This window comes from Tachypleus tridentatus, chromosome 9 (genome assembly GCF_004210375.1).
Source record: "Tachypleus tridentatus isolate NWPU-2018 chromosome 9, ASM421037v1, whole genome shotgun sequence".
NCBI lineage: Eukaryota > Metazoa > Arthropoda > Merostomata > Xiphosura > Limulidae > Tachypleus > Tachypleus tridentatus.
In genome coordinates, this window is record NC_134833.1 from 3,110,107 (window position 1) to 3,132,255 (window position 22,149).

General features: G+C 35.4%; 1 long non-coding RNA gene across 3 annotated transcripts in view; it reads left to right on the forward strand.

The window, feature by feature from the left end:
- Positions 1–19,876, forward strand: part of LOC143224663 (uncharacterized) — a 29,859-nt gene extending 9,983 nt beyond the window's left edge. The window contains exons 2-5 of one of the 3 annotated variants that reach the window (XR_013013391.1): positions 3,422–3,576; positions 5,470–5,600; positions 15,949–16,097; positions 19,651–19,876. This is a non-coding gene — a long non-coding RNA (uncharacterized LOC143224663). The remainder of the gene's footprint in view (positions 1–3,421; positions 3,577–5,469; positions 5,601–15,948; positions 16,098–19,650) is intronic. The other 2 variants (XR_013013392.1, XR_013013390.1) reach the window with 2 other exon arrangements.
- The last annotated feature ends 2,273 nt before the right edge of the window (positions 19,877–22,149 follow it).

The following is a 22,149-nucleotide window of genomic DNA, read 5'->3' on the forward strand; positions in this document are numbered from 1 at the left end:
TGTTTTGTTTTAATAAGTGAAACATTGTCCACTTATTCTTTGTTTTGTTCAATAAGTGAAATATTGTCCATTTATTCTTTGTTTTGTTTTAATTACAGGAAAATTGTCCATTTATTATTTGTTTTCTTTTAAAAGTGGAAGATTTTCCAATTATTATTTGTTTTATTTTAATAAGTGGAAGTTTGTACATTTACTCTTTGTTTTATTTTAATAAGTGGAAGTTTGTACATTTACTCTTTGTTTTATTTTAATAAGTGAAAGTTTGTACATTTACTCTTTGTTTTGTTTTAATAAGTGGAAGTTTGTACATTTATTCTTTGTTTTATTTTAATAAGTGGAAGTTTGTACATTTACTCTTTGTTTTGTTTTAATAAGTGGAAGTTTGTACATTTATTATTTGTTTTGTTTTAATAAGTGGAAGTTTGTCCATTCATTATTTGTTTTGTTTCAATAAGTGGTGAGATTGTCCATTCATTTATTGTTTTGTTTCAATAAGTGGTAGACTGTCCATTCATTGTTTGTTTTGTTTCAATAAGTGGTAGATTGTCCATTCATTGTTTTGTTTTGTTTAATAAGTGGAAGACTGTCCATTAATTATTTGTTTTGTTTTAATAAGTGGAAGTTTGTACATTTATTATTTGTTTTATTTTAATAAGTGGAAGATTGTCCATTCATTATTTGTTTTGTTTCAATAAGTGGAAGATTGTCCATTCATTGTTTGTTTTGTTTTAATAAGTGGAAGTTTGTACATTTATTCTTTGTTTTATTTCAGTAAGTGGTAGACTGTCCATTCATTGTTTGTTTTATTTCAATAAGTGGTAGACTGTCCATTCATGGTTTGTTTTGTTTCAATAAGTGGTAGACTGTCCACTCATTGTTTGTTTTGTTTCAATAAGTGGTAGATTGTCCATTCATTTATTGTTTTGTTTCAATAAGTGGTAGACTGTCCATTCATTGTTTGTTTTGTTTCAATAAGTGGTAGATTGTCCACTCATTGTTTGTTTTGTTTCAATAAGTGGTAGATTGTCCATTCATTGTTTGTTTTGTTTCAATAAGTGTAGTAGATTTTCCACTCATTTATTGTTTTGTTTCAATAAGTGGTAGACTGTCCATTCATTGTTTGTTTTGTTTCAATAAGTGGTAGATTGTCCATTCATTGTTTGTTTTGTTTCAATAAGTGGTAGATTGTCCATTCATTTATTGTTTTGTTTCAATAAGTGGTAGACTGTCCATTCATTTATTGTTTTGTTTCAATAAGTGGTAGACTGTCCACTCATTGTTTGTTTTGTTTCAATAAGTGGTAGACTGTCCATTCATTGTTTGTTTTGTTTCAATAAGTGGTAGACTGTCCATTCATTTATTGTTTTGTTTCAATAAGTGGTAGACTGTCCATTCATTGTTTGTATTGTTTCAATAAGTGTGGTAGACTGTCCACTCATTGTTTGTTTTGTTTCATAAGTGGTAGACTGTCCACTCATTGTTTGTTTTGTTTCAATAAGTGGTAGACTGTCCATTCATTGTTTGTTTTGTTTCAATAAGTGGTAGATTGTCCATTCATTGTTTGTTTTGTTTCAATAAGTGGTAGATTGTCCATTCATTTATTGTTTTGTTTCAATAAGTGGTAGACTGTCCATTCATGTTTGTTTTGTTTCAATAAGTGGTAGACTGTCCATTCATTGTTTGTTTTGTTTCAATCAGTGTGGTAGACTGTCCACTCATTGTTTGTTTTGTTTCAATAAGTGGTAGACTGTCCATTCATTGTTTGTTTTGTTTCAATAAGTGGTAGACTGTCCATTCATTGTTTGTTTTGTTTCAATAAGTGGTAGACTGTCCATTCATTGTTTGTTTTGTTTCAATAAGTGGTAGATTGTCCATTCATTTTTGTTTTGTTTCAATAAGTGGTAGACTGTCCATTCATTTATTGTTTTGTTTCAATAAGTGGTAGACTGTCCATTCATTTATTGTTTTGTTTCAATAAGTGGTAGACTGTCCATTCATTTATTGTTTTGTTTCAATAAGTGGTAGACTGTCCATTCATTGTTTGTTTTGTTTCAATAAGTGGTAGACTGTCCATTCATTGTTTGTTTTGTTTCAATAAGTGGTAGACTGTCCATTCATTGTTTGTTTTGTTTCCAAGTGGTGGTGACTGTCCATTCATTTATTGTTTTGTTTCAATAAGTGGTAGATTGTCCATTCATTGTTTGTTTTGTTTCAATAAGTGGTAGATTGTCCATTCATTGTTTGTTTTGTTTCAATAAGTGGTAGACTGTCCATTCATTTATTGTTTTGTTTCAATAAGTGGTAGACTGTCCATTCATTTTTGTTTTGTTTCAATAAGTGGTAGAATGTCCATTCATTGTTTGTTTTGTTTCAATACGTGGTAGACTGTCCATTCATTGTTTGTTTTGTTTCAATAAGTGGTAGATTGTCCATTCATTGTTTGTTTTGTTTCAATAAGTGGTAGACTGTCCATTCATTGTTTGTTTTGTTTCAATAAGTGGTAGACTGTCCATTCATTGTTTGTTTTGTTTCAATAAGTGGTAGACTGTCCATTCATTGTTTGTTTTGTTTCAATAAGTGGTAGACTGTCCATTCATTGTTTGTATTGTTTCAATAAGTGGTAGACTGTCCATTCATTGTTGTTTTGTTTCAATGAGTGATAGACTGTCCATTCATTGTTTGTTTTGTTTCAATAAGTGGTAGACTGTCCACTCATTGTTTGTTTTGTTTCAATAAGTGGTAGACTGTCCACTCATTGTTTGTTTTGTTTCAATAAGTGGTAGACTGTCCACTCATTGTTTGTTTTGTTTCAATAAGTGGTAGATTGTCCATTCATTTATTGTTTTGTTTCAATGAGTGGTAGACTGTCCATTCATTGTTTGTTTTGTTTCAATAAGTGGTAGACTGTCCATTCATTTATTGTTTTGTTTCAATAAGTGGTAGACTGTCCATTCATTTGTTTGTTTTGTTTCAATAAGTGGTAGACTGTCCATTCATTGTATTGTTTTGTTTCAAAAGTGGTAGACTGTCCATTCATTGTTTGTTTTGTTTCAATGAGTGGTAGATTGTCCATTCATTGTTTGTTTTGTTTCAATGAGTGGTAGACTGTCCATTACGAGAGGAAGTTGCTACAACTATTGCAACCAAAAATGTCGTGTAAAACTGATTGACAAATATTTCACGTCATATAGATACAATAATATCATAAAGGCATGCATAAAATAGATGTAAGATTAAAATGGCTTCACACGCCACCAACTCGATAAATGTAAAATTAAATAAAACCTGTATATAAATAATAAGCATATCTCCTGCCAAATGTTACGTAGCTTCAACTTCATTATCAGCTGTTTATTTATACAATAACGATTGTATCAATACGTTAATATTAAACATTTACTTTATTGTTACTATATTTCAGCCAAGGAAGTGTTATAGTTGACTTTTTCGTAGTGTTGAAGAAAGATGACACCAAAATTGACGTTCAGTCACTGATACAAGTATTTAACAACAACTTACGAAAGAATACTTCACTTGGGAATTTCACTGTAGATCCTGGCTTTACTACATTTGAAGGTAACTTTACGGTCTATATAAACATATGATGATGATTCTTTATGCTAAAGGTTTCCTGCTTGACGCTATTCACTGTAAGGGAATTCAATAAAATAAATATTTAAGAAAGATAACATGTATATATATCAAGATAACAGGTATATATATATATATATCAAGATAACAGGTATATATATCAAGAGGTCCTGCATACATTCGTAAATGTAGAAGGAATTTAAAATTTGGAATAAATGAACATTAGTAAATTATACTGACCGTATAAACAGCACTGAACATGCGATTTATACTGCACGTGTAAATTACACTAAACGTATAAATTATTCTAAACGTATAAATTATTCTGAACGTCTAAATTTTCTAAACGTATAATTTGTACTGGACGTGTCAATTATACTAAACGTATAAATTGTACTGAACGTGTCAATTATACTAAACGTATAAATTGTACTGAACGTGTCAATTATACTGCACGTATAAATTGTACTGAACGTGTCAATTATACTGCACGTATAAATTATACTAGACATGTTAATTATACTAAACGTATAAATTATACTATACATGTAAATTGAACTGCACGTGTAAATTATACTAGACATGTAAATTATACTGCACGTGTAAATTATACCAAACGTTTAAATTTTTCTAAACGTATAAATTGTACTGAACATGTAAGTTATACTAAACGTAGAAATTGTACTGAACATGTAAATTATACTGGATATATTATTCAATGAGGAATATACCTTTCGTGAATCAAGAAAACCGTTTAACTACTAGAAATGTTAGAGAAACCGTACAAATAAAACAAGAATTTGATGTTAACTATGGATGATGGACATGATGTAACTTGTGTTACATGACAACTTCTTTAGTACATACACAGCACACAGTAACTATTATCTTTACAATTGTTGATTGGGTTAAATAGTTGATTTGTGTATAGTAGTTCGTTTGTGGACTTGGATCAAGATAGAAATAGTATTTATAAACTTTCATATTATTTAGAATCAAACTAGTTATTGTTACTTTGCATTCCTAGTTCTTCTGTGGTGTTTCAAAATCAAAACATAAAAAGTGTGATTTCTACGTTTTTCTAGTTCAGTAAATAGAAAGTGATATTTTTACATAGTCAGATGAAATATAAGGAAACTTCTGTGGAGATAAAGTTATGTATGTATTGTACGTGCTAACATTCCAAAACAGGATGCGAGACTTCTCCTTGGGTTCATTTTTCACTCTCTTGTTCCTGAATTCAGGTCACATATTCTTGTTTTTAACTAGCACATATAAATCAAAATTTGTTGCCCGTTTTTGTTGTGTGATTGTTCGATAGTTTTAACTGTGTGTTAGGATACTCTTAGCAACCTATGAAGTCGCTCTCTACAACTACAAAATTCATAAGTTGCAACATAAAAGTCGCTAGTGCGGTCGTTAGCGAAGACCTAAAAGTCGGTATTTGCAACTCAACTGCCACAAAAGTGTTGGTGTGAAATATAAGTGTATCGTTATAATATTGAATTTAGCCTACCCAGATTGTGTTTAGTATCGTTATAATATTGAATTTAGCCTACCCAGATTGTGTTTAAAGACAACTGTAATATGATTTTTTTCAGCTTATAATGAGTATTATTTATTACAATACAGTAAGAAGATATAATGTGCTATATACACACATACAGTAAGAAGATAATGTGCTATATATACACACATACAGTAAGAAGATATAATGTGCTATATACACACATACAGTAAGAAGTTATAATGTACTATATATACACACATACAGTAAGAAGTTATAATGTACTATATATACACACATACAGTAAGAAGATATAATGTACTATATATACACACATACAGTAAGATGATATAATATCTATTCTTCTCCAGTGATATCTATAAAGAAGCCTACACCAACACTTGAAGGTATAGCCGAGCCATCCATACCACAGTGGGCTATAGCTGTCGTTGTCATAGCTACAGCGTCGCTTATCTTCACCATTCTATTTGGTGCAGTGACCGTGAGTAGTTTCACCTTGTCTACTATGGTTACGGTGTAACCATCAGCACTTCTTTTATAACTATGAGTATACTTAAGGGATAATAATTCTATATATTTATTTCTTCTTGTTTATTTACTGTTTTTACACAGCTTTCATAAATCAAAACTTCTGTTGTTAAATGGTTCTCACTTTATCAAAGTTCACGTTTAGGTTGTGATAAATTTACTCTTTTTTGGACGTCAACAACACGTCCATGTCTGTCTTTCAACTTACCTATATATGAGTTTTACCATTGAGAAAGTCAACAACACGTCCATGACTATACCGTTCTTAAAGTTATAACATGGAACAAAGTATACAGTTCATTGGTTGTGTAATATACCGTTCATAAAGTTATAACATAGCACAAAGTATACAGTTCATTGGTTGTATAACATACCGTTCGTAAAGTAATACTTCATTCATTATAATGCAAAGTTACAATTTGTTAAACAACAGGTCACCTCTCTTACTTCAGTAGTAAGTGTCCTAACTGATAATATACAATTCAACACATAACCAATCAGTAAAATCCAACATTCCGTCCTTACTACGTAATCCAATCAGTAAAATCTAACATTCCGTCCTTATTACGTAACCCAATCAGTAAAATCTAACACGCCGTCCTTACTACATAACGAATCACTATAATCTAAAACGTCATACTTATTACGTAACCCAATCAGTAAAATCTAACACGCCGTCCTTACTACATAACGAATCACTATAATCTAAAACGTCATACTTTTTACGTAACCCAATCAGTAAAATCTAACACGCCGTCCTTACTACGTAACGTATCACTATAGTCTAAAACATCATACTTATTACGTAACCCAATCAGTAAAATCTAACACGCCGTCCTTACTACATAACGAATCACTATAATCTAAAACGTCATACTTATTACGTGAACATAATCAGTAAAATCTAACACGCCGTCCTTACTACATAACGAATCACTATAATCTAAAACGTCATACTTATTACGTAACCCAATCAGTAAAATCTAACACGCCGTCCTTACTACATAACGAATCACTATAATCTAAAACGTCATACTTATTACGTAACCCAATCAGTAAAATCTAACACGCCGTCCTTACTACGTAACGTATCACTATAATCTAAAACATCATACTTATTACGTAACCCAATCAGTAAAATCTAACACGCCGTCCTTACTACATAACGAATCACTATAATCTAAAACGTCATACTTATTACGTAACCCAATCAGTAAAATCTAACACGCCGTCCTTACTACGTAACGTATCACTATAATCTAAAACGTCATACTGATTACGTAACCTAATCAGTAAAATCTAACACGCCGTCCTTACTACGTAACGAATCACTATAATCTAAAACGTCATACTTGATTACGTAACAATCAGTAAAATCTAACACGCCGTCCTTACTACATAACGAATCACTATAATCTAAAACGTCATACTTATTACGTAACCCAATCAGTAAAATCTAACACGCCGTCCTTACTACATAACGAATCACTATAATCTAAAACGTCATACTTATTACGTAACCCAATCAGTAAAATCTAACACGCCGTCCTTACTACGTAACGTATCACTATAATCTAAAACATCATACTTATTACGTAACCCAATCAGTAAAATCTAACACGCCGTCCTTACTATATAACGAATCACTATAATCTAAAACGTCATACTTATTACGTAACCTAATCAGTAAAATCTAACACGCCGTCCTTACTACATAACGAATCACTATAATCTAAAACGTCATACTTTATTACGTAACACAATCAGTAAAATCTAACACGCCGTCCTTACTACGCATAACGAATCACTATAATCTAAAACGTCATACTTATTACGTAACCCAATCAGTAAAATCTAACACGCCGTCCTTACTACGTAACGTATCACTATAATCTAAAACGTCATACTTATTACGTAACCCAATCAGTAAAATCTAACACGCCGTCCTTACTACATAACGAATCACTATAATCTAAAACGTCATACTTATTACGTAACCCAATCAGTAAAATCTAACACGCCGTCCTTACTACATAACGAATCACTATAATCTAAAACATCATACTTATTACGTAACCCAATCAGTAAAATCTAACACGCCGTCCTTACTACGTAACGTATCACTATAATCTAAAACGTCATACTTATTACGTAACCCAATCAGTAAAATCTAACACGCCGTCCTTACTACATAACGAATCACTATAATCTAAAACGTCATACTTATTACGTAACCCAATCAGTAAAATCTAACACGCCGTCCTTACTACGTAACGTATCACTATAATCTAAAACATCATACTTATTACGTAACCCAATCAGTAAAATCTAACACGCCGTCCTTACTACATAACGAATCACTATAATCTAAAACGTCATACTTATTACGTAACCCAATCAGTAAAATCTAACACGCCGTCCTTACTACGTAACGAATCACTATAATCTAAAACATCATACTTACTATTATTTGATAGATTGTTTAGGCAGAGTATTGATGGTGAAACTTTGTAGAATGGACGGCAACTGCCTGTTATGGAGACACAAGTGTAGAGGACGACGTTTCGAAAGTCTTCCGCCTTTCGTCTTCAAGTCAGTGTCTGTAATTTCTTGGTAGGTGTTTGGGTTAAATTATTATTTCGTTCCCCGAAGGGGTATGAAAAATAGCCCGGGCGGTCAGAAACTCTTGTTTCTCTTCACCCTCATGCGGCTAGAGTTAATCTGGCTCATAATTTGAAACTTATTAACTGAATTGTAGTAACACTTATTTACCAAACTATAGTGGTGGTAGTAAGTTACCTTGACAGGTTTATTATCTCTTTGAGGCGCATCGGTCGAAGCTGCTGAAAGGGCTGCGTGTGAGAGTCGGACGTGAAGCTGCAACATACATTCTTTGGACAGTATCTATTGATGTAGTTGTGGTCACAGCAGGGAGATGCAAGGTCAGCACAGTTAACACACGTGACTATATTTTACAAGAATTTAGATACTTAATAGCGGGCCTCTTTTCAGGGCTAGGGTCTATAGATCCAATGAAACTGAGATTGTGCCGTGGGGGAAAACGAGAGTACCCCGAGAAAACCCATTTACACTGGTAGGGCGCCGCATAATCTACCCAACCAGTGCCCAACACTGAAAGTTAAATGATATATATGATTAGATATTTGAGTTTACATTCAGGGCGTGAATAAAGTTGTAAGGAGATAGGTATCACTGACATGTTCGCGGGGTGGCTGCTAGTTGTCTTATTAATTGGGTACGATTATATGTTTTGTTTTTTATAGTATTGTGATGCTAGAGAGATTAGTCTATTCTTAAGGGTCGGGATGTTGCTTGCTTTCTCGATATAAACAGTCGGTGTGTATGCAGGGAGACGATATGGAAGAATAGTTTTGGTTCTGCAACCCTTGACAACTGATTCTTCTTAAATAGAAGATTCGTTTATAAACTTTTGTGAGAATGTTTTTGAAGTGATCGGTCCATGTTAGTTTCCTGTTGAATGTGATGCCAAGAAATGTTATGGTGGGTTAGAATTGAAACTCTGTATTCATCATTTTAAGTTTGACTTTTGAAATAGATTTGTTTTACCTGGAGATTTTGCGTTTAAATATTATGGCCCGAGTTTTGGTTGCATTGAGTGCTACTCGCCAGATGTTGCACCAGGCAGTTATACTGTTAAGGGTGGTTTGAACTTTCGAAGTTGCTAGCAGTGGTTCACGTGACGTGCTCCTTACTGCTTTGTCGTCGGTATATTGAGATGCGTAGGTATACGTTAGTTTCGGGAATGGAATGTCACTAACATACACGACATATAAAAGTAAAGACCCTTGAGAAACGCCTGCCGAGAGGTGATATGTTGATTTGTTAATTTAGCTCTTCTGTTGTCTAAACAAGTTTGATATCCATCTTGTTAAGGTTTACGGGAGGTTGAACTGGAGAAGTTTGTACTTGAGGCTTTGATGCCATACTGAATCAAAGGCTTGTCTCACGTCTAGAAATAAGCCTACAGTAGTGTGGTTTTTATTGAAACTTTGTGTGATGAATTCTCTTAACTCTACTAAGTTATCAGCGGTCTGTCTATTTTCACGAGAGGCGTTTTGTATATCGGAACGTAACGTGTTGCTTTCCAGGTGCCATATGATACGCGCGGTTAGCATTTTACCAGCAGCTTACAGAGCCCTTTATCATTTGAGGCTACTAGGCCTGACCAATGTCTCTAAGCTGTTTATTATTATATTACTATAACTTATTATTTATTACTGCTATAGATTGCTCATTTATAACTGTGTTTTGTGTATTCTAATAAATAAATTTTAAAAAATTATTTTGAAATTATGTCTTATTTAGTTCATAGTAACAAACATACTGGTAAAACAACATTGAACATGCATAAAAGTAAGCAGGAAAAGCCTTTGTGTAAGGACTAGTTTATATCATGTTTATGACACTTATTGTAATAGTTTTGCAGCTGTTGCAGCCTTTGCTTTCATGAGAATGTCTCTGGATGGTTGGGAGTTATAACAACATTGTCCGTTTGACTGCATACACATTTTGTGTGTTATAATACTGCTCAAAACTCTGGTGCTAAAGTTTGGTCTGAACTTTTGTTTTTAGTCACTAAACTAAATATCCTTTCACTATCAGGATTAGAATGGAAGACTAAGAATTTCATGCGTAACCCTGCGCAGAATGTCATACTTCTGGTTACCATTTCCATCCTTAACTGTAGACAGCTGAACCCAAAACTTGTCAATATTCAACTGAAGGACAGTTTCTGAGAAAGTATCAATTTGATAGTTCAGATATTGCCCTTCCAACTTGTCAATAGTGTCATGCTCATGTGTATTGACAAGGACAGGATACCTGTCTGTGAAGAAACGTAGAAAAGAGAAATCTTTGGTGACTTTCAGTTTTGGACCAGCAACCTCTGCGTGAATCAGAAGTTCATCATATAGAGAGAAATGTTTCATCATGTAATTTGTAGCTGCTATATAGAATTTCTTGACACTGGTGTAGAAGCTTATCAGGTCCAGGTCCTTTTCATATTTAACAATGTATTCCTTGGCAGCATTTCCAATAGAAACTACCTCATCAGATTTGTGTGAGGATTTATTGTTGTAGTCAAGTTCAGTGATGTTGCCTTCAAGATATTCTGGCTTGATGTATTTGACAAGTATATTTTAACTTGTGTAATCAGAGTTCAATGCATAATGTGTATGCAAGGTTCTTCTCTTTGCAATATCAAATTGGCTTGCTCAAATAGATGAATTGCAGATCGAAAAAAAAGACAAAATAACAAATTCATTTTGTTGTCCAAGAAAACTGTTAACTTATCTAACTTGCTCTGCGCATAACTTTTCTTGGTTACTTCCTTGCTAGCTTTCGTTTTCTTCTCTTTTTTCATTGATTGTCTCTTCTTTAGTTCAAGGTCAGACTGCCTAAACATATATTGAGTTATACCAAATATTGCTGCTTTTGAAGACTGTTGTCTTGTGTCCCTGAGTGGCCAAGAAGATATCCTGACTGTTAAAGTCTTGCTGCCTTCAATGGCTTCCACATGTCCAATATTCTGTTGAAGCACACCCCAAGTGATAACCATCTTATGTTAACAAGTTGTAGAATTTTTCTTGTTTCTTTGTCATACAATCCTTGAAACTCTTTGAAATGTTTTTTCTGCTAGCAATTTTGTCCAGAAAATAGTAGATATCTATCAATATATTAGAAATTGTGCAGGGCAGTTCTCTGGAAGCTTTCTGGGCAGCAATATTCATGAGGTGACAGGCACAGCCCATGAAGTAAATGCTAGGCTGTCATCTTGAGATGTGTCCCATCACACCTCTACCTATACCAGAAATAACTGAGACATTTGTCTGTAGAAAAACTGAGACAGTTTTCCCATGGAATTTTCCTCTTTGTCAGTTCGTGGTCCAAAACCTTCAAAATATTATTTCCCGTTGAAGCTTCTTTTCATCCCACCACTGTCAAAAGAACAAACAATTTTTCCGAGCAAAGAGCCAAGATATCGTGCAACCACTGGATATAGTTTTGAGTCATCGATGTCTGTGGATCCATCTGTGGCTAAACTGTAAACACTGTTAGTAATAATGCTTGAAATAATTTTGTCATCTTCACAACCAAACATTTGTACAATGGCTGTAGTTTCGGTTCTAGCACAGCCATATTATTTCGCTATATCAGAGTCTTGGAACATTTTTCTGAATAGATGTCCTGCATGATCGGCTACAGCTAGGAGTAAATTATAAGCAATGATGAATTGCGTGAACATCACTTCTGCATTTATGGTTTCAATTTCTGAATTCTTACTCATAAATGTCGTTATCTGCATCGTTTTTGTCTTCGCCTCAGCGTTTTGTTGGTGAGATGCCGAATTTGTATATCTGGAACAATCGTTTATCCCGCCATGCGCCACAGAAAAATCGATGTGACAAACTGTACAAAACGCATGACTGTCACTAATTTTGATGCAATGACTGGATATTTTGCACTATACTCTTTCCTAATTTTTTTATTCACAGTTTTAGTCCTTTTAGATTAGCCAGATACAAGACAATCTGGTGAACGAGCCATTTTTTCCATCTTGTGAACGATCGCATTGGTGTTTCTATGCCGCTCAGATGTCTAAAATACCCATCTACGTGAGCGCTGATTGGCTGACAAGCACTGATGACGTAACTATAGATTCCTCCACGTACCCAGTATGGAGAAGCACCACACTCAAACTATTAGTAGACGTCAGAGATACAAATATTTTTTATTATTTTAAGCACAAACATGATTATCGCAAGTAGCCATTTGGACTATGTCTTTTATTTATCAAAATTTATTTGTATCTCACTAGAAATTTTCTTTTCACCCCTTTCAAGCCCTAAAGGAACAATTTATCACTATTGTATAGACCAAAATAATATATAATAATTAGGAGTTTTGCAACAAGTCGTAATATTTGTCTGTATGAGCGTATAGTCGTAATGTATACACCAAAATCGTAATGATTACGCTCAAATCGTAATGGTTGGCCTCTCTGTTTCTATTCTGTGTAGTGGAGGGTTGTCATTCAGTAGTCGTTGTCTGGTGATGTGAAGGGTTTCTGAGATTGGAACATTGGTAAATAAATCTGTAACATCAAAACTGATCATAATATCCTGGAATTTGATGTGTAGCTTTCCGAGTTGTCCTATGAAATCTGTCGAGTTTTGAATGCGATGCTCTGTGCTTCCTTGTAGTGGAGATAAGACAAGTACTAGGAAAGTAGCCAGTTGATGGCAGGGTGAGTTTTGAGCACTACGTTGTCCTTAGAGGTATATTATGTTTGTGTATCTTAGGTAGTCCGTAGAACTGAGGAGGAAAATTTTCCTTGGATCTTAAGTCTTTGGTTAGTTTTTTGTTGATTAAGTCTTGTTTCTTTAGTTTGTTCAGCGTTCTATTGATAAGTCTCTGTCTTTTCTGTAGGATCATTGGTGATCTTTTCATATTGGTGTTTGTCTAGTAACTGTTTGATCTTCGTGTCATAATCGTTGACGTCTAGGACGACTATACTGTTTCCTTTCTCTGCTGGTAGAATCTTGATGTTGTCTCGTTTTAGAAGGTTCAATGCCCTTCATTCGTGTTTAGTGATGTTTGGTTTTGGTTTCTTGACCTTTCTGAGGATGGTGTAAGTTTGATGTCGGAATTGTTCAGCCATAGGGTTCGGGAGGCTTTCTACATAACCAATCAGTTCACGCTTTCTACATAACCAATCATTTCACACTTTCTACGTAACAAATCAGTATGATCTGACACGTCACACTTTCTACATAACAAATCAGTATGGTCTGACACGTCACACTTTCTACATAACAAATCAGTATGATCTGACACGTCACACTTTCTACATAACAAATCAGTATGATCTGATACGTCACACTTTCTACATGACAAATCAGTATAATCTGATACGTCATACTACATGCTGCCATACTTATTGCTTAAAGAAACCGTTCTTTTCAGTTACTTTTGCACTGTAGTGTTTATGATTGTAGATGGTGTTTCTATTGCGCATGCTCCGTCGTATAGTAGCAGATCCTGAGTTGAAAGTCTTAACTAACCCTCCTTTGGAACTAACAAGAAGTTTTTACAAACCGGAAGACAGTCCTGGCGTTACAACCAAGGTAAGATAATTAATAAATGGTTATTAATAACTAATAAGAAAGTACCGTTACACATAATGTCTAGCTAACGATGAAGACAGTCCTGGTGTAACCACCCACGTTAAATAATTAATAAATAGTTATTAATAACTAATAAAAATATCGTTACACATAATGTTTAGCTAACGATGAAGACAGTCCTGGTGTAACCAACAAGATTAAATAATTAATAAATAGTTATTAACTAATAAGAAAGTATCGTTACACATAATGTCTAGCTAACGATGAAGACAGTCCTGGTGTAACCACCCAGGTTAAATAATTAATAAATAGTTATTAATAACTAATAAAAAATATCGTTACACATAATGTTTAGCTAACGATAAAGACAGTCCTGGTGTAACCAACAAGGTTAAATAATTAGTAAATAGTTATTAACAACTAATAAGAAAGTATCGTTACACATAATGTCTAGCTAACGATGAAGACAGCTCTGATGTAACCAACAAGGTAAGATGATTAACAAATGGTTATTAATAAACTAATAAGAAAGTATAATTATATATAATGTCTAGTTAACGACGAGATAGCCCTGGTGTAACCACCAAGGTTAACAAATGGTTATTATTATATATTACAAATTTTGGTATACATAATAGGTAGAAAAAAAAACAATAAATTGTAACATATAGACAGTTTTAAGAAGCGTAGCTGTGGGATATGTATATTGCACTGTCCTCAGTTCAAAACGCTGTGTAAAGTTTTTGTTACAACGTTCTCAGGTCAAAATATTGTGTTTGAAGTTTCTGTTACACCGCCATAAGGCCAAATCAGTGTGTGACGTTTGTGTCAGCAACCCTCATCGAGACAGTATGTAACACTTCTGTTCAACCTTCGTGAAGTTGGGCGAGTGTTTTTTTGTTAAAAAGAGTATTTATGAACACAACCATGTAAACACCGGTAACTTTCATATGTTAATTTAGTATAATATTAGATGTATCGGTAACAGACTGTTAACATATTGCATGACACTACAGAATCGGTTACAGACTTAACATATTGCATGACACTACAGAATCGGTTGCAGACTGTTAACATATTGCATGAAGCTACAGAATCGGTTACAGACTGTTAACATATTGCACGAAGCTACAGAATCGGTTACAGACTGTTAACATCTTGCATGACGCTACAGAATCGGATACAGACTGTTAACATCTTGCATGACGCTACAGAATCGGATACAGACTGTTAACATCTTACATGACGCTACAGAATCGGATACAGACTGTTAACATCTTGCATGACGCTACAGAATCGGATACAGACTGTTAACATCTTGCATGACGCTACAGAATCGGATACAGACTGTTAACATCTTGCATGACGCTACAGAATCGGATACAGACTGTTAACATCTTGCATGATGCCACAGAATCGGATACAGACTGTTAACATCTTGCATGATGCCACAGAATCGGATACAGACTGTTAACATCTTGCATGATGCCACAGAATCGGATACAGACTGTTAACATCTTGCATGATGCCACAGAATCGGATACAGACTGTTAACATCTTGCATGATGCTACAGAATCGGATACAGACTGTTAACATCTTGCATGATGCTACAGAATCGGATACAGACTGTTAACATCTTGCATGATGCTACAGAATCGGATACAGACTGTTAACATCTTGCATGATGCTACAGAATCGGATACAGACTGTTAACATCTTGCATGATGCTACAGAATCGGATACAGACTGTTAACATCTTGCATGATGCCACAGAATCGGATACAGACTGTTAACATCTTGCATGATGCCACAGAATCGGATACAGACTGTTAACATCTTGCATGATGCTACAGAATCGGATACAGACTGTTAACATCTTGCATGATACTACAGAATCGGTTACAGACTGTTAACATCTTGCATGATACTACAGAATCGGTTACAGACTGTTAACATCTTGCATGATACTACAGAATCGGTTACAGACTGTTAACATCTTGCATGATACTAGAGTCCATTACAACTTACTTGTACTTTGTTTCGAACTATTAAGAGCCTGTTGCAGATATATCTTAGAAAAATTTGTTTGAACTACATATTAAAAGATCTTTATAGCAATATTCGCTGGTTAGGTTTACGGAAGATATCACGTGCGACGTAAGTGCGGGTCCCCTTTCACGAGGAAGACACTGCTGCTACAAAGTATAAAGAGTGGGAAAGTAAAATAGCTGCGGCTTTTGAAAATACTGCGGCTGATGATATATATGACATGGAAAATCAGGTAAGTTCACGTTCTTTGTGTCAAACAATATCAAGATGTCGCTGGCAACGTTTTATTCACGTGTAAATTGTTACTGTACTTGTGCTTTTAATTTGGACTTTTCATATAGTTTACACAGATACAAAGAAAGAGTAAATCTGTGAAATCAAAGATTTATTGTTGACTGAAAACAGTAACATCTGGTTGGATAACGTCACCTCCTATCACAGGTAACTTTACATATTCATTCAAAGTTTGTACATGTTGAAGAATTGGGTTTGTTTTGAACTTCGCGCAAAAACTATACGAGGGTTATTTGTACTAACCGTCCCTAATATACTAATTAAAGTCATCATCGACCGCCGCCATCCCTTGGACTACTCATCTACTCATTTGCAAACGGATTGGTTCGTACATTATAAAACAACAGTGACTTAAAGGGCGAAAAACCTTTGTTGGGAAAGAGATTCGAAGCCGCGACCCGCAGTCGAGCGCCTTAGCCACTTGATAATGTCGATTTCCCCTCATGAAGAAATGGCCCACCTTGCAATAGCGATGGAGCTAGAGGGTTTATAGACAGAAATGTGCTAATGTTTTGTTTGTTTGTTTTGGAATTTCGCACAAAACTACTCGAGGGCTATCTGTGCTAGCCGTCCCTAATTTAGCAGTGTGAGACTAGAGGGAAGGCAGCTAGTCATCACCACCCACCGCCAACTCTTGGGCTACTCTTTTACCAACGAAAAGTGGGATTGACCGTCACATTATAACGCCCCACGACTGGGAGGGCGAGCATGTTTAGCGCGACTCGGGCGCGAACCCGCGACCCTCAGATTACGAAGTGCACGCCTTAACGCGCTAGGCCATGCCAGACCTATGTGCTAATGAAACATGTAGTTTGATAAGAATATTGTAATGTGCTAGTGGAACGTGTAATGTAGATGGAATTGTAATACTCATTTTATCGTTTGAGGTGAATTCTTATATTGTTTAACGTAATTAACAACCTCTCCATGTTACATCTCTCTTAAAAGGAACAGACACTATTTTAAAACATATCGTACGTTCATTCTTTATTATTTATTGGCAATCTTCTCTGGTTGTTGCTTTCTCCTTTTCGTGGTGGAATAGTACACACGAGAATAAATTATATTCCACATCTAGGTTCATGTAAGTGGTGAAACCAGTTTTCTTCTTTCACTGAACCTAGATGCCATGTGACTAGTTAATAAAGCCGCTTCAAATACCCGTATGCATTGTTCTCCTGAAAATAAATAACATACGCACACGGACGTGTATACCGAGATTCAACTTGCACTCAAACGATGCTTGGGGTTAATTAATAAACAAACAACATCCAATGTTAGCGTTTAAAATGAATGGATTTGGAAGATACATTTTAATTCAATATCTTTGTACAGTTATGGTCATTACTGTATAGTTACAAGTTTGGTGTTTTAAAAATCTTCAGTGCCGATATTTCATTTTTATTTAAAACTTGTGAATTCCGTCCGTGATAACTTATTCCCGTCCGTACACAAAAGAAGGATAACTTATTCTTGTCCGTACACAAAAGATAGGATAACTTAAATGTTGTTCACTTAAAACGTTCGTTACGAACACCATACTGTACCGACTGACACATTCAAACTTTAATAGTTTTCTTAAGAAAACAAAACTAAAATATATTATTTCTCTATCCAGATATGTTCATGCAAAGTTGCATATATCATGGATGTCCAAAACAGTCGTATCCAAAGGCCTTAAAAAGAAAATTCTCGTGATGAGTGTGCTAGCGTTACAATATAACAACCATTCCCCACCATTCCTTTGTTAAACAGTAGCCCCAGAGTTGACGTTGTTTGATATCGACTATCAAACTAGCAAATGCCTTCACTCTAGCATAACATTTAACCCTTGAACGAAAATAGAAAAATGAATACTCGGCCAATTAACTAAAGGTTAGGTTGTAATTCTCACCTTTTGGAATAGCACAAAGATTTGTTTCTGGAAATGTTCCAACTCTGAAGAATAACACATGGGTCTGTTGCTGGTAGTATTCCTTCCTTGGGAAACAACACCTAGCTCACTTTTTAAATCTATTCTCACCTTGTGGGTTAGCCCGTGGGTCTGTTTCAAGAACTATTTCCACAAGCAAATGTGCGTTTTTCTGGATTATCTCATGGGTCTCTTTATAGAACTAATCCTTCCTTATGGAGTAGCACGGGGGTGTGTTTCTAGAGCTACTCCCACCTCGTGGAGTAGCACGGGGGTCTGTTTCTAGAGCTACTCCCACCTCGTGGAGTAGCACGGGGTCTGTTTCTAGAGCTATTCCCACCTCGTGGAGTAGCACGGGGTCTGTTTCTAGAGCTATTCCCACCTCGTGGAGTAGCACGGGGTCTGTTTCTAGAGCTATTCCCACCTCGTGGAGTAGCACGGGGTCTGTTTCTAGAGCTATTACCCACCTCGTGGAGTAGCACGGGGTCTGTTTCTAGAGCTATTCCCACCTCGTGGAGTAGCACGGGGTCTGTTTCTAGAGCTATTCCCACCTCGTGGAGTAGCACGGGGTCTGTTTCTAGAGCTATTCCCACCTCGTGGAGTAGCACGGGGTCTGTTTCTAGAGCTATTCCCACCTCGTGGAGTAGCACGGGGTCTGTTTCTAGAGCTACTCCCACCTCGTGGAGTAGCACGGGGTCTGTTTCTAGAGCTACTCCCACCTCGTGGAGTAGCACGGGGTCTGTTTCTAGAGCTATTCCCACCTCGTGGAGTAGCACGGGGGTCTGTTTCTAGAGCTATTCCCACCTCGTGGAGTAGCACGGGGGTCTGTTTCTAGAGCTATTCCCACCTCGTGGAGTAGCACGGGGGTCTGTTTCTAGAGCTATTCCCACCTCGTGGAGTAGCACGGGGGTCTGTTTCTAGAGCTATTCCCACCTAGTGGAGTAGCACGGGGTCTGTTTCTAGAGCTATTCCCACCTCGTGGAGTAGCACGGGGTCTGTTTCTAGAGCTATTCCCACCTCGTGGAGTAGCACGGGGTCTGTTTCTAGAGCTATTCCCACCTCGTGGAGTAGCACGGGGTCTGTTTTAGAGCTATTCCCACCTCGTGGAGTAGCACGGAGCTCTGTTTCTAGAGCTATTCCCACCTCGTGGAGTAGAACGGGGGTCTGTTTCTAGAGCTACTCCCACCTCGTGGAAAGGCAAATTTGTGCGTGTCTGGAACTATTTTGCTCTTTTGAGTTAGCTCGTAGGCCAGTTTCTAGAACAAATTTTTCCTTCTCGACTGGCACGCGAGTCTGTTACTAGAAATATTCCAGCCTTGTGCAGTAACATGCGAGTTTTTCTACAACTATACATTTCTCATGGAGTAACACACGAGTCTGTTTCTGGAAGTTTTCCTTCCTTCTGGTGGTAAACCATGAGTGATAATCGAGTTTAGTGTCACTATTAAACTTGTCACATATACATAATATTTATTGAGTAATTGTGTTCTTGTATCATTTATCATCATAATGTTAATCACCTATTGACTACTGAGCTAATTTGTTATGATTGTAAAGTTATTAATTATCACAATTTTAGCAGGAAAGGTCCACAAAGAATTTCAAAGAGCCTACAAAACAAAAGTGTGATAGCTGGAGAACACAGTATCCTGGGACGAACCGCAGACGTTCTTCTGCTGACACAACATTTTAAACCATCAAGTCTACGACATTTACTGTTACTGGTCATCATTAGTTTGGTTAAATTATTACATCCTTGTACTGAACTAGCCAAATGACACTAATAAACATCTTATTTCTCATCATTACTAAGTCAGATTATATTAATTAATGTAGTAGCTTCAGGTACTGGACCAAACAAGTGACATCATTAACGGGAATATTACGTCATTGCGCCAATGATTACATACTTATGCATTAACGAGAGTTGCTTATTAAATTTTCTTTATTGCTCGACACAATATGGAACCATCCATTATCTAATCTAATGCATATTCTTCTATAGCACTTAATCATCGCGCAGACGCGAACTCTCCATGTTTGACTTTTCCGTTGGACATCGCAGGCCACTTGGCGGGCCGGCCTTTGTGCACCACTGTATTAAACCTACTAAAGTATCTTATTTCTCATCATTAGTGACCCACATTATAGTGGTTAGCGTATTACATTCTCGAACTGAACTAGCCAAATAACACTACCAAAATATCTTATTTATCATAATTAGTCAGCGAAACTAAACTGATTAACACATTAGGTGCTGGTACTGAACAAGCCAAATAATTTAAAGTATCTGACCAGCAGTTTGCCAGAGTTTTCATATTAACGTACAAGATCCTTGTGCTGAACGAGCCAAATAACACTATCAAAATATCTAATTCCTTATCATTAGTTAGCCATATTATACTGATTAACGTATTAGATGTTGGTACTGAACGAACCAAATAACACTATTAAAACATCTAATTTCTCATCATTAGTTACCCATATTATACTGATTAACGTATTAGATGTTGGTACTGAACGAACCAAATAACGCTATCAAAATATCTAATTTCTCATTAACGTATTAGTTGGCCATATTATACTGGTTAACGTATTAGATGTTGGTACTGAACGAACCAAATAACACTATTAAAACATATAATTTCTCATCATTAGTTAGCCAGATTATTCTGATTAACGTATTACGTCATCGTAATAAACTTACTATAAAGAATTGCTGTATTATCGACATAAGAAACTAACACAACGCATGCTAACTAAGAATGTTATAATCAAACACAATGTACTTGTACGAATGAAAACAGTTTTTCCTCTAAATAGTGATTCTCATCACAAAATATTTTAATTCAAGTAAATCTTCAAGTTTTATAGATTTTTATGTACTATTGATTCTTAAACATATTACAGTTCTTCACTTTTTAAAACCCTCTCAAGGACACGTGGTATAATATGTTTTATAAAGGAAAGTTAATCTGAACCCTCTGAAGGACACGTGTTAAAATTTAATGTTTATAAAAAAAGGTTAATCTGAACCCTCTAAAGGACACGTGGTATAATTTAATGTTTTATAAAGGAAAGCTAATCTGAACCCTCTGAAGGACACGTGGTATAATTTAATGTTTTATAAAGGAAAGCTAATCTGAACCCTCTGAAGGACACGTGGTATAATTCGATGTTTTATAAAGGAAGGTTAATCTGAACCCTCTAAAGGACACGTGGTATAATTCAATGTTTTATAAAGGAACGTAAAACTGAACCCTCTGAAGGACACATGGTATAATTTAATGTTTTATAAAGGAACGCTAATCTGAACCCTCTGAAGGACACGTGGAATAATTTAATGTTTTATAAAGGAATGTAAAACTGAACCCTCTGAAGGACACGTGGTATAATTTAATGTTTTATAAAGGAACGTTAAACTGAACCCTCTGAAGGACACGTGGTATAATTTAATGTTTTATAAAGGAACGTTAAACTGAACCCTCTGAAGGACACGTGGTATAATTTAATGTTTTATAAAGGAAGGCTAATCTAAACCCTCTGAAGGACACGTGGTATAATTTAATGTTTTATAAAGGAACGCTAATCTAAACCCTCTCAAGGACACGTGGTATAATTTAATGTTTTATAAAGGAACGCTAATCTAAACCCTCTCAAGGACACGTGGTATAATTTAATGTTTTATAAAGGAACGCTAATCTGAACCCTCTGAAGGACACGTGGTATAATTTAATGTTTTATAAAGGAACGTTAAACTAAACCCTCTCAAGGACACGTGGTATAATTTAATGTTTTATAAAGGAACGCTAATCTAAACCCTCTCAAGGACACGTGGTATAATTTGTTTTATAAAGGAACGCTAATCTAAACAAGGACACGTGGTATAATTTAATGTTTTATAAAGGAACGCTAATCTAAACCCTCTCAAGGACACGTGGTATAATTTAATGTTTTATAAAGGAACGCTAATCTAAACCCTTTCAAGGACACGTGGTATAATTTAATATTTTATAAAGGAACGCTAATCTGAACCCTGAAGGACACGTGGTATAATTTAATGTTTTATAAAGGAACG